The sequence below is a fragment of the Eurosta solidaginis genome, chromosome 4, assembly GCF_040869045.1.
Source record: "Eurosta solidaginis isolate ZX-2024a chromosome 4, ASM4086904v1, whole genome shotgun sequence".
Classification (NCBI taxonomy): Eukaryota; Metazoa; Arthropoda; class Insecta; order Diptera; family Tephritidae; genus Eurosta; species Eurosta solidaginis.
In genome coordinates this window covers 122,473,347-122,487,323 of record NC_090322.1, presented here as the reverse complement: position 1 = coordinate 122,487,323, position 13,977 = coordinate 122,473,347, and the positions used below count along the sequence as shown (strand labels likewise).

Sequence of the window (13,977 nt, the reverse complement as noted above, 5' to 3'; positions counted from 1 at the left end):
GGTCATGATGCCTGCAATGAGACTCATTAAGTCATATTATATATGTATTGATTATTTTTCAAAAAAAATATCTGGTTGTGGCTGAGTGACGAGATTACCTCAAAATTGTGACTTATAAAATTTTTCGGAACCCGGTATACAAATTTCGGTATACAAAATGAGGTATACAAAATTTAGAAACAGGTATACAAATTTAGGTATACAAAATTTAGAAACAGGTATACAAATTTAGGTATACAAAATTTAGAAACAGGTATACAAATTTAGGTATACAAAATTTAGAAACAGAGTTCAAAATTTGGAGTTATCTTTGTGTCCCCTAGTGTGTTTTAAATTGCAGAAACTTGCTATAAATGGTGGTGATGTTTACTATAAACCACCCTGGGCTCCCACCAACAAGGTGCAAAACTTTGCTGGATTATTGTGTGGACATTCCCTACAAAAAATTTGGTCACAAAACTTAGCCACGCCAATGCAAATGTGACTATGAATATAACCTGTGGCTGTAAAATGACTAGTCAAATGACGTGGATTAACGCGGCGTCTTTGCAGGGTTATTACACTGGTGGCTATATCGGTTATTGCCCCTTCCCTTGTATGTGACAATACTACTCTTTCTCCTCATACGTTCGTAAACGATTTGGTATATTTTTTTAATTGGTATTTCATTGAATAGCAACGTCTTATACTATGTTCAAACAGAAAAATAAATTGAGGAAATTTCGATTTGGATTGAGTGCTGTTCATACAACTCGATTCAGCTTACGCAATAGTAATTTGATAGCTGGTTGGCTCATCTCTACAGCAAGAGCATACCTTTGTTCAGACTGTCAAAATGTGCGTGTTGGTATTAAGCGACGCCTGCACAATTGCATGCTTTCGACGATGTTTGTGCTTAGGATATCAGGAAATGTATTTCGAAAGCATTACTTAAACGCGGTAGCCACAGACAACCGAATCGATTGAAGCCAAAGCGGACCCAAGTAATGGTCCTTTATTATAAATCCGTATTGCACGTTTTATGGGTTGTGAGCGTTCATTCAGATAACCCATTTGCAGGAACGCTATGCCAGCAGGCGGCGTTTGCACTTCCTGCGCAAAAATACTGCAATGACCACCATATCCACACAGTGGGGTATCCAAAAATGAAGACGTGCTTGAGGTAGAGGCACTGTTATGCGCTACATATGGTGCATAAACAGATAACTTTCCTACGGCTGCACCATTAACAGTAGGACAAAAGCTTACACAAATCGTTCGACATTCCATCGACTGTTACGTTAAACTATTATTGCCTTGCATATTGACCAGCTGATAACCGGGACCACATACATTTATACGTAGCGTAATACTAGGTTCAAACACACACCAAATTGGCAATTTATACTGTTTGGGCAATTTATTACGCAATTTGTCATATAATAAATTGTAATAATAAATTGCCAATTTAAAAAAAATTGCGTAATAAATTGTTTCAACCTGCAAATGCAACATTGTAAAGTGTGTTTATTGAGTATATTTAAACGTCACTTACGCATGGCTGAACTATATGGTTGGCTCATTTCATCAGCTGATTTTATGTCTTTCATTTCACTGGAGTAGAGACTGTCAAAAGAAGATGGCAAAAACAAAATGAAACCAAAACATTGAACACATTTTCTTACAACATACAAAAATTTCAAAGTTTTATGTTTTCATTCCATTCCATTCACCTAATACCAACACGCACATTTTGACAGTCTCAACAGATATATGCTGTTACTGTAGAGATGAGCCAACCAGCTATCAAACTACTATTGTGTAAGCTAAATAGAGTTGTATGAACACCACTCAATTTAAATCGAAACAGCCTCAATTTATTTTTCTGTTTGAACATAGTATAAGCTTTTTATTAGCAGTATTCTTTACTTGCATTGACTTATGTGCGGAATTCCTTAAGCGTGTACTACCCCAAGATAACTCGAGAGCTGTTACTTTTAGGGGTTAGGTTTCCATCTCTATTACTAAATTCGCTACTACTGGAACAATGTGATGCACTGCGAATAACGCCGCCGGGGTTGCTAGCATTAATATTGCTGCTTTTCAACGAGAATTCACTAAGTGTACGCTTTGGTAGACCACTTTTGGCACTACTGGCCTCACTTACCGACGGGGAGGACGACATTCGTTGTAATATGGCGTTAGTTGTCGCAGTCTGAGTTCTGACACACATTTGTGGTGAACAATTTTCACAAAGCCGCCGTGTATTATTATCATTATCCACGGAATTACTAGCTGTTGGCGATGCAGGTGGACTTTGTAAACCAGCACACACGCTGCCATATGGGCTGCCGTTAGCTAATAGGGTACGTTCAGCTGTATTATTTTTGGATGATGTTGCAGATTTGGATACATTTTGTGATATGGCAGCAAAATCATATTCACTTTTCTGGTCATCAAATCGCGTTGAGCTTAACGGCTTTCGCCCTTGTAATGAAGGGCTCGGTGAAGTTGGTGAGCCAAGTTTTAGCTGACTATTACTACTGCTTTTATTAAGTGTTTTGTTTCACCACGATTTGATGATATCGATTTATTTGGCATATTTAATTTGGCCCTACATGTAGAAGAACTATTACGGTTTGTAGACACCTTTGGCGATTTAGTTTGATATTCAATTTCGGTTTCGATTTCATTCGGTGTGAGTCGTAAACTATGTATGTTCAAAGGAACGTAGTTGTGCTATGCTGTGTTGTAACTCCTTCAAATCACTTGCATTCAACAACAGCGAATCGGTGAAACTCATGGTTTCAGCTTGAGGATTCCAATTCTCCTTGTTCTCTGATAGCAGTTCCTCGAATGTATTTAGACTGTTTGTATACTGCTCGACTGAGTGACACATGCTCGCATTGGTAGCTAGTTCTTTAGCTGCCAATATTTTTGGCGATAATTATTGATTTTGTACCGCATCACTTTGCGATTTTGTGACGGTTTGTTCTTTTTTGATTTTTTTTCTTTTTTTTTTTTAAGTCGATAAGATCCACAGACGAAATGTTTTTCTCAATGTTTTGGATAAATGCCTTCTTTATTTGAGAAAGCGACAGTATACAAGAATCATCGATAAGATCCACAGACGAAATGTTTTTCTCAATGTTTTGGATAAATGCCTTCTTTATTTGAGAAAGCGACAGTATACAAGAATCATCTTCTTCTTCTTCTTTAGTACCATTGCCAGAGTCCTTACTCTCATGTTTATCCTCTTTTTGACCTTGATAAGTGACAACGCTATGCTGCAGAATACTCGGTGTTCTACTATAGGTTCTATTATTGTTAGCTAACTTATCTTTTTATTGCCTTTAGGTGTACTAAATCCAAGACTGTGTATCCTCTACTAAGGCGATTGGTTTACGCAAGCGAACTGTATTTTGTAAATTTTCAGAACGCTGACTGAAGAATCGTCCCATTGAGAAATTCGGATCACGAGCAAATACTGAGCTGTTGGGATTAGATTGTACATCAATCATAATCTTTTACATTTTCGATTTGCGCCGCTGTTGGAGTATTGGCAAATTCTTTTGCCCAAGCAATTCCATCCATCAGCAGTTTGGACTGCATATTTTCTGCTGGCTCAAATTCATCAGAGTTTACTCCTGCGCAATTCGTTGATCGCCCAGTTATTTCTGAAGGATCAAAAGAAACTTTTGTATTACTGTTGGTCGAACATGTGCTCTTATGATTTAAATTAATGCTTTCATCAGTTTTTAATTCGGATATATTAATGGAGTTCGGTCGATGGTATGGTACATAATCGGTGGGATTTAAATTTGATGTATCTGTTAATCTTGTGCTTCGTTTAGATGGTTTTATTGGTAAGCCTAGTTAAATATTTGCTGATTAATTGAGTCGATGTATTCATATTTGATTTCATTTATAGATTGGCCCTATTGTGCCATATTTACACCGATATGGATTTGGAAGGGTGGAGCTGTATTGGGTCCTGCTGTAGGCGCTGTAGTATGGTGTCCATACCCACATTATTGGTAAATATTTAAATAATGATTTAATAAATATTTAATCTATACTAATATAAACCCGAGTTAATACTATGGCAGTGGAAACTATTATTAGGGACAGTGTACCCTCTACATTGGAAAATCTTCCAACCCGCTTTTCTTTCAAAAATACTTCAAATATTTTGCATTTCTCGTATCGCGCCATCTAAATTATTTTAAAATTTACGGCGGTTCCTTTGTTTATGTAACCGAAAAAACACGATAAGGTACTTGATAGTGATACGGTGCTAGCAATCTCATTTCAAGCGATTGAGTGAATTAAATTAAAATCCCTTGAACCCGGGTCTGTGGAGGATTTCACTCGCCTCGTACGACAGTTATGCCGCATCCCGAGCGTGGTTTAAGATTCTTAACGCTCTAGGATGATTGGCAACTCGGCACTCATAATGCGGTACATTCGTTTTCTATATCAGCTATGGTTTGAGAATGCAATAATTTTAAAGCTACCAGGTCTTGTAATAGACCACGGTTCATTACTTGGGAAGGTTGTGACTTTTCTTGTGCTCTTAAGCGTGACAAATATGGCGACTCAAAATCCATTAAACGTCTTATTAGCACTAATTTATTTTATTTCATATCACTATCTTGCCGTCGCACTACATATAGACAGAATGTTGCATAAATTGCTGCAACAGTTCATCATGCTGAACAATATATATTCAGAGTTATGTCTTCAGTAGGATTAAAATGTAAGGCGCGATAACCTCCGAAGAGATTTTAGGCCGATCTTCTATCAGTAGGATTAGTTAGGTTTTTTAATATTGCTACCCAAAATCTTACAATAGCTTATAGATTTTTTAAGAGCAAAACAATAACAGTTTACCACTATTTTTGATGTCAACTTCACAAAAGGTTGTCTATGTTCACGATGTGGAATCATTGTTTTGGTCTTTCGTGAAGTGGAATACTATTGACAAAATGCGATCGTCAGGCCCTGGATGTAATTTGACCACCCATCCGAGTCTCCATTCTTTTGGAGACAAATTGTCCTCCTTGATTACGACCAAGTCCCCGATTTTTAAGTTCGTTTTGGGAAATCTCCATTTGTTTCTTTTCTGCAGTTCAGAGAGGTATTCCGATTTCCACCTCTTGAAGAAGGAGTGATGTAGGGATTTTAACTTTTGCCATCGATTTATGATTGAGGCAGAGGTTTCGCTGGCGTCAGGTTCTGGTGGAGATAAGAGATGTCCTCCTACCAGAAAGTGACCTGGGGTTAGTGGCTCCAGGTCTGATGCATTGTTTGACGCTGGGCTCAATGGTCGGGAGTTGAGGCAGGCTTCGATCCTGCATAGCAAAGTCGCAAACTCCTCAAAGGTGAATTTGCAACTTGAGGCGATTTTTGTGAAGTGGCTTTTAAAACTTTTCACTCCCGCCTCCCACAGTCCCCCCCATGTCAGGAGCTGATGTGTGAATGAAGTGCCACGATAAGGATTGATGGGAGTACTTGGATAGGGTGTTATCGCGGGCATTTTGTAGGAATTTTCTCATTTCCCCTTTAAATGCTCTAGAAGCCCCGACAAAATTCGTGCCATTGTCGGAAAACATCTTACTAGGGCAGCCTCTTCGCGATACGAACCTCGCAAATGCTGCTAAAAATGATTGGGTGCTGAGGTCGGAGGTGGGTTCCAGGTGAATCGCTTTCGTTGCAAAGCAAACGAACAAGCACACATACCCCTTCGACACTCTACAACCTCGCCCTCGAAAGTTCTTTATATCGAAGGGTCCCACAAAGTCAACTCCTGTGTTTGTGAATGCCCGTGAGTACGTAGTTCTCTCCTTGGGTAAAATTCCCGTTAGCTGGGTTTGAACACGTTTTCGGTAAATCGTGCATTCCTTGCAATTGTGGATTGTCGATTTTATCATGTTCTTGACCCGTGGTATCCAATATTGCGTACGGATGAGGCGTAGCATAAGTTGGTTTTCCCCATGGAGTGAGATCCTATGGGTAAACTTTACAATTAGACGTGACAACTGGCAATTATACGGCAAAATGACTGGGTGTCGCTCGTTGTACGGGATATCTTCGGAAGCTTCGAGGCGGCCGCCTGCCCTCATAACCCCCCTCTCATCTAAGAATGGGTTCAGTGGTAGTACCTCGCTCTTTGCTCCTGAGTTTTTTAGATTTTAAAGCTGCATACTCATCCCCATAATGCCTCTTTTGGTAGATAACAATCAGACGTTGGGTCGTTGCTTTTATTTCGCTAAACGAAATTGAGCAAGAATTCGCCTGAAATGAGGCTCTTGTTTTTGGGTTAGTTCTTTGAAAGAATCTCCAGACGTAGGATAATACTTTCAAAGCTCTCGAGAGGTCAGAAAATCTTGTGAGGATATCAGAGTCTGTATCTACTATTGATGAGTGTACCTGGACCCGCTTTTCTTCTGACGTGGTGGTATATTCTGTTTCTTGGGTAGGCCAATTTGAGCTATCTTCATGAAGCCAAGAAGGACCCTCCCACCACAGGGCTTTGTTGATAAGATCTTCAGCCGGTATACCTCTACTTGCGAGATCTGCCGGGTTTGATGCCGAGTCGACATGAAGCCAGTTTTCTTTCCCTACTTTGTCAATTATTTTTGTCACCCTATGTGCAACGAAAGTGGACCACGAGCATGGGGGTTTGCGAATCCACGCAAGGACGATTGTCGAATACGTCCATAGATAGGTTGTAGGGTTGTTAAAATTGAGATTTGTCGCGACTGACTGTACTATTTCTGCTAGCAGAACCGCACCACATAGTTCAAGGCGGGATAGAGATATAATCTTCACCGGGGCTACACGGGTTTTTGCGAAGAGCAGATTTACGAACACATGATTATCAACTTGTACCCTTATGTATATTGCGGCTGCGTATGCTTTGTCGGAAGCGTCGCAAAAGCCATGTAGTTCGCTGCTCGCTACCGGGGGAAAACTGTACCCAACGTGGTATACGAATGCTTTCAATATGTCTGTAGCTTTCTAAAAAATCATGCCATCTATCTAATATCGCGGGAGATACGGCTTCGTCCCAGCCCGTGCCTTCCAGCCAAATACCTTGCATGATGATTTTCGAGGTAATAATGAATGGCTCTAGCCAACCTAGTGGATCAAATAATTTTGCTATGGCAGACAATATTGTTCTCTTTATGAACACGACTTGGTTGTCTATGGGTTTCGTAGAAAAATAGAAATAGTCAGAGTGGGCATTCCACCTGATCCCTAAGGCTTTAACCATGCTAGCATCCTCAAAGTTTAAAAAGTTTTCATTTAATAAATGCGATCTTGGAATACCTTCCAGTAGTTGAACGCAATTTGAAGTCCACTTCCTGAGGGAGAAGCCGGCTGATTGTAATGCCGCTTGGATTTCGTCCCGTACCTTGGTGGCGGTGGCAATGGTGTGTCCGCCCGCTAAAACGTCGTCGACATACATAAACTGTCGTGGGATGTCCGATGCGATGGGATAGGTTTCCTCTACGTCCTCTGCTAGTTGAAGAAGGGTCCTTATGGCCAGGTAGGGCGCGCAGTTTACTCCGAAGGTCTCCGCCTTCAATTCGTATATGCTGATGGGTTCGCTGGTGGATGACCTGAAGACGATGCGTTGATACCTGGTGTCTCTGGGTATCGGAACAATATCCAACGGATTATGAGAATTGTTAGATCACTCTGAAGGACTGGGCCTGAATGAAGGACATCATTTAAACTGATTCCATTAGCAGTGGGACAAGAGGCGCTAAAAACAACTCTCACTTTAGCGGTGGTGCTTTCTTCCTTAATTACTGCGTGATGGGGTAAAAAATAGGTGTCGCATGTATCTGCCGGAACATGCTCTTCTACTCGTGCCATATGAGCTAACGTTTCATATTCTGATACGACTCGGTTATATTCCGTCTGCAATTCGGGATTTTTCGCTAACCGGGTTTCATTTCTGAAAAATTGTGAGCACGCGCTCTTTAGCGACGGTCCTAATGAGATACCCTTTTTAAAATCCTGCTTAAAAGGCAAAGACATTCATTCATTTATTTTGGTGGTTTTTTGATACAACTCCTCCCAGTAATTTTCGTCTTTGGTATAAATATGGCTTTTGGGAATGTCTTCCAGCTCCCAAAATGACGCTATTTGTTTGTCCAGCGATACCTCATTAAAAAACGACACACACCTGCCGGCTGGGCTGGCCGTTTCCGTTTGGCCAGTTAATATCCAGCCAAATACTATTTCCTGCGCAAGGAGGGTGCCTAAAACATTTTTTCGTATACCGCCTAGCATTATATGTGCGTAAATATCCCCACCCAGAATAAGATCTACTTGTTCATTTACAAAGAACCTCCGATCTGCTAGCACCAAGTCCGGGAAAACTTGGTGTGTCATGGGGTCAATTTGACAGGTTGGTAGATTGCCGGTGAGCTGGGCTAAAACCAATGCTGTAGTGTGTATGCGTACATTCGGGTTTATTGATGACCGCAACTGAATGAAGGATGCCTCTTTCACTTGGGCTGACACCGTGTTGTTTATCCCTGACACTTGTGCATTTAGCTTCCGACAGGGCAAATTTATCCGTCTCTTAAGTCGCTCCGAAATGAACGAGCACTCTGATCCGGAGTCTATTAGGGCGCGGGCCGAAAAGTGTTCATTTTTATAAAATATATTGACTTGCGCAGTGCCTAATAGAACCCCTTTGCTTGTATTCGCGAAACAGGAATTGAAGTGGGTTGGTTGATTATTTGCCGTGGGAAACTGACGTTGGGCCTGAGCCTGTGCCGAGGTAGATGGTCTTTGATCTAACTGTGTTTGTTGGGTTGTGGTTGGCCTTGCACCCGTTCCCGCATTTTGTTGAATATGCAGGAGTGTATGATGCCTGAGATGGCAAATGCTACAATTAAAGAAGCACGTACATTTGGATACTGTGTGTTTCGCTCAGAGGCAATTCAGACACCCCCTACTGTCTTTTATAAATGCCACTCTGTCTACGACAGAGAGTCGTTGGAAGCTTTGGCATTGTGACAGCTTGTGGTTATTTTTCTTACAGCATCTGCAGGTGTTTCTAGCTACATTTGCTTGGTAGGCGCATACTTTCTTTTGAGACGAATCATTATTATGTTTGCGTGGTGGTTGTTTGGGAGCTTTGGTATTTTTGCTACCTGTTAATCCCGAGACTGTTTCCAAGGTCTGGAACCTATTCGACAAAAATGTATCTATATCTTCCCATTTTGGTATTTCAGTTTTATTCTCTATGGTCTGTTCCCATAAAGCTAGCGTGCTTTCGGGTAGTTTGGTGGAGCATAGATATGTGAATATCGCATCCCAATTGCCTATCTCAATTTGATGAGCTTTTAGAGCTGAAATGCAGTTATTTATTTCCCGCTGAAGTGTTTTAATCGCGGTGCCACACTCACTTTCTACGCTTTCAAGGTTGAATAATATTTTTAATTGGGTATTGACAAGAATTCGTTTATTCTCATATCTTTCCCCTAAATTCTTCCACGCTGTGTCAAACCCATCGTTTGTGAGTGGGCATTTTTTAACTATATACCTTGCCTCACCCTGCGTTTTTTGGTTGAGGTGAAATAACTTCTCAACTGGGGTGAGGCGCTTATTTCGTATGTATATTGCCGTGAACATGTCACGGAACGTTGGCCAGGAGAGGTAGTCACCTTTGAATTCATCCGTATCGCACGGAGGTAGTCGCATGCTGTGTTCTGGGTCAGATGTATCTTCTTCCTCCTTATCGCGTTTATTTAGTTTTGCTATTAATTCAGCCATGGTTGAACTGCCGCGTACATATACGGAATACGTCGCCTGGTATTTCGGTTTTGCCTGCGCTAACACCTTTTTCTCTGCCGGTTCAGAGTACAAGAGATCCTCATAAGCTAGCTTTGCCTTTCTCCAATTATTTTTTAACTCTTCTTGGTGAATGGCTAGAGTATATTTTGTGTGTTCAGCTTGAGGTCTGTTGTTGAACTCAGCCTCAAACTGTGCCACCTCATCAGCTGCTTTAATGAATTTCTCCATATCGTTTGATATTTACCAGAGAATAGCTATTATGCAGGGCCTAATTAGAAAATTTAAGTTTGATGCTCAGAAGCAAAGGGAAGGGTTTCAATAACCTAACACCGTTGTGCAATATAATATGTGAGGTTATGTCTCCTCCGCTAGAATGAATATTGCTGGTGCTAAGTGTCCAAAGAAAAATTTGCTTGCCACAATTAACGCGTGTAGCTAGAGCCAATAAATGGTCTATTGCAATATGAGCGTTTGTGTTTGCGCGTTTAAATTTTTAACGAGCAGAAAGCACTGTTAGCGAGTTTTTCAATATTCTAAGAACGACCAAATTGGTGTCATAGAAGTTGGAGAAGCACCTTTTGTCACGAATAAGCTCAAAATTTGTTTAATGATTTATAAACGCGATGGTTGCAAGAACCGAAAGTGTAGTGCAGTGGAACGTTTTAAGGAAAGTTACTAAGATTTTATGCCACTGACTGCTAGTCTTAGGCTGTGTCCAATACCTCTTACCACGGGTGGGGGAGAGTATCGGATAGACAAAAGGCTTTGTAATAGCACTGTTTATTCAGTAATTTTTAATCACCGCATGTGATTTATATAAAAAAAAAAATTTTTACACTTTTCGCTTGTGTCACTTTATTAGCAAATCTTTTATCACCGCATGTGATTTAAACGAAAAAACTTAAACACTTTTTTATTTGTGTCACTTTTAATTTGAGCACATACCTTTTAACCAAACGCTTTTAATATTGATGTGATGAATTCTGACGCTGTACAAATTCCGTTGCTGGTGTCCGGAATGGTTTTTTAGTCAACGCTGATATTTGTGCTTTGCTAGTAATGGATTTGATAAATTGTATCGCTTTTGTTAGTGGACTGTATCTCTGATTCCTTTACTGGTGCTGATGGACCATGAAAACTTGAGCTGGCGGCTTCCAGATTAGTCTCTTTTATTCGGGGACTCTGCGTTCTGGCGGTGACGATCGCTGGAGTGACCTTTTTTGTGGGTTTGAAATACTTGTAATTTAAACAAAGAACTTACGAGCGTGCGTATCCTGCTGCGGCGGGGTAACTTAACGAAACGTCACTTTTTCTTTTAGTATAAGTGCTAACGGCCGTAACAAATAAGCGGTTTTGTATTAGATTGCATTAGGGTGGCCGGCCCTTAATTTTCCTTTGGGGTTAGCCTGCTGGCCTAAACACTACCACATCAGTATTTATGTGACTCTTGTTAAGTTGTTTCTATATCTTATATTTCTTGTTAGTTTTGTTTTGATGGATTACATAAGCATAGAGCAGAACCTTCACTGTTCTGTCGTTGGAACAAGAAGCGAGCTCAAGTTTGAGGGTACCGAAGACGACAACACGCATATTTTCAGCCATAAACGGAACTTTTCTATGACGCTGAAATATCAATTTATGGAGCGAATAAAGCTAGTTTTCAATGTTCAAAGTACTAAATGAAATTTGGCACAGAGATAATGTATCACCTTCTAAGACTTTCTACCTAGGTGTTGCCACTCAGAATGTTTTAAAAGGTTGCCACCTATTCGAAATAAAAAAATTGTATGAGATATGCCGATATGGGTATCAAACGAAAGGCATTTCACTCCGCATTACAATAGGGACATTTTTCAGTAGGGTTGCCATTTGTATATTTGTATGTTTGTATAATTTGTATGTTTGTATAGCCGAACGATCTCGGGAACGGCTCAACCGATTTAAATGAAATTGGGCACAGAGATAATGTATCACCTTCTCTCCACTCATATTTCACAAGGTTGCCACCTATACGAAATTAAAAAAAAAATTGCATGAGATATGCCGATATGGGTATCAAACGAAAGGTATTTCACTCCGCATTACAATAGGGACATTTTTAGTAGGGTTGCCATTTGTATATTTATATATTTGTATGTTTGTATATTTGTATGTTTGTATAGCCGAACGATCTCGGGAACGGCTCAACCGATTTAAATGAAATTTGGCACAGAGATAATGTATCACTTTCTAAGACTTTCTACCTAGGTGCTGCCACTCATATTTCACAAGGTTGCCACCTATCCGAAATAAAAAAAATGCATGAGATATACCGATATCGGTATCAAACGAAAGGTATTTCACTCCGCATTACAATAGGGACATTTTTCAGTAGGGTTGCCATTTGTATGTTTGTATGTTAGTTTAGCCGAACGATCTCGGGAACGGATCAACCGATTTAAATGAAATTTGGCACATAGATAATGTATCACCTTCCAAGACTTTCTACCTAGGTGTTGCCACTCAGAATGTTTCACAAGGGTGCCACCTATTCGAAATATAAAAATGCATTAGATATGCCGATATGGGTATCAAACGAAAGGTATTTCAATCCTCATTACAATAGGGACAGTTTTGAGAGGGTTGCCTTTTAGGGTTGGGGTAGTTAGACGAAATAGTACTCTACTTAGTCATATTCTATTAAAGCTTTAAAGGAGGACATTAAAGTTAAAAATCTTCGTAAACAAATCTTACACATGATTCGACTTAATTTTCTTAATTTCACACACGCTAATAAAAGTGAAATGCAATATCAAGGCACCGTGGCAAACTCTAGCAAAATATATTTAAATGCATATTTTTGGCAAATATGAAATGATTAATTACAATTTCTCACAGATTACTATTAGAAAGATTTCTCACCATAGCAAAAAGATATCTCACCATGGTAATTTGCTACCGTTGAACACTAGAGGCATATGTTCAATTTGAAAACGACATCTAATACTGTTTTTACACAGAAACTTAATGATCTCATTTCACCTGCTAATGAAATCGTAAATTTTTTGCTTTCAAACAGAAGTAACTGCTCGATTAGTATGAAGGATGAGACAGACAATCATGGCGGAACGATACAAGGTGGGAGCATGGTGACATACCTACAAACAAACAAAATTCCATGTACTTGTAAATTCGATGGACAAATGTCAAAATCGTACTGCGCCGGTAGTTGATGTATCAAATCAAATAAAAAAGGTTATAATCAGCTGTTCGATGCGGCCACCTTGTATTGTTCCGCCATGCAGACAATGACATTTGCTTTGAAAACTAAGAAACGGAAACGGAAGCGGAACGCCGCCAACAGAGTTGCATTGTGCTTTTGACTTCATTAGGCATTCGATTAGCTACTAATGAAATAATAATAGATTCGAATTTTGTAGGGAAGATTGAGCTCAATAAGCGTCTTAATGTAGAAAACTGCCTTTATTATTCAATAAGCCGTCTGTGTGAAAACAGTATAACCATTTAACTACTTACCAACAATGACGCTTATGGAAGTAAGTTCGCATTTAATTAAACTATCTAGTTGTCATTCGTGAAATTTACAAGTTTTTGGAATGTAATAAAATTGGGAGACTTTCATAATATATAACTAAAAAAATGTTTGAAATTAATAATTCTATTTTTAAGGAAATCAAATATTGGTAATAAAAATATATAATACTAGCAGATCCGGCAGACGTTGTTTTGCCATAAATTTGGTCTATCTGCATACATTTTAATAAGCTCTTTCGGTCTAACTCTGCCCTCGCCCCTCTACACTTTTTCCTAATCTTTGTATTCACTCCTCCCTCCGTATTTTTCGATTCATCTATCTCCATCTTCTCCTCATTCTATCTCTTCCTCAGTCTCCTTCTCTCTTCTCTCGAGTTTTTCTCATTCTTCTTCATATCTTATTGCCAGTCCCAGAGGGTGGTATGTATTTTGTTCCAGTCCCATTCCGAGTTCCAGTCCCAGTCACACTCCGGGTATCAGTCCCAGTCCTAGTCCTAATCACAGTACCAGTCCGTCTCTGGTCTACTTCCCGGAAAAAAGCATCGTAAATAATAATACAGGCAAATTAATACACCAAATTTCAGTCAAATCGAATAGGACGTCCATATGTACATATACAGATATGTGGGTATTATTAATGCA

At 39.7% G+C, this 13,977-nt stretch overlaps 1 pseudogene; it reads right to left on the bottom strand.

Moving 5' to 3' along the window:
- Positions 1–895: 895 nt before the first annotated feature.
- On the bottom strand, positions 896–10,029 carry LOC137248667 (rho GTPase-activating protein gacF-like; annotated as a pseudogene).
- Between the last annotated feature and the right edge of the window lie 3,948 nt (positions 10,030–13,977).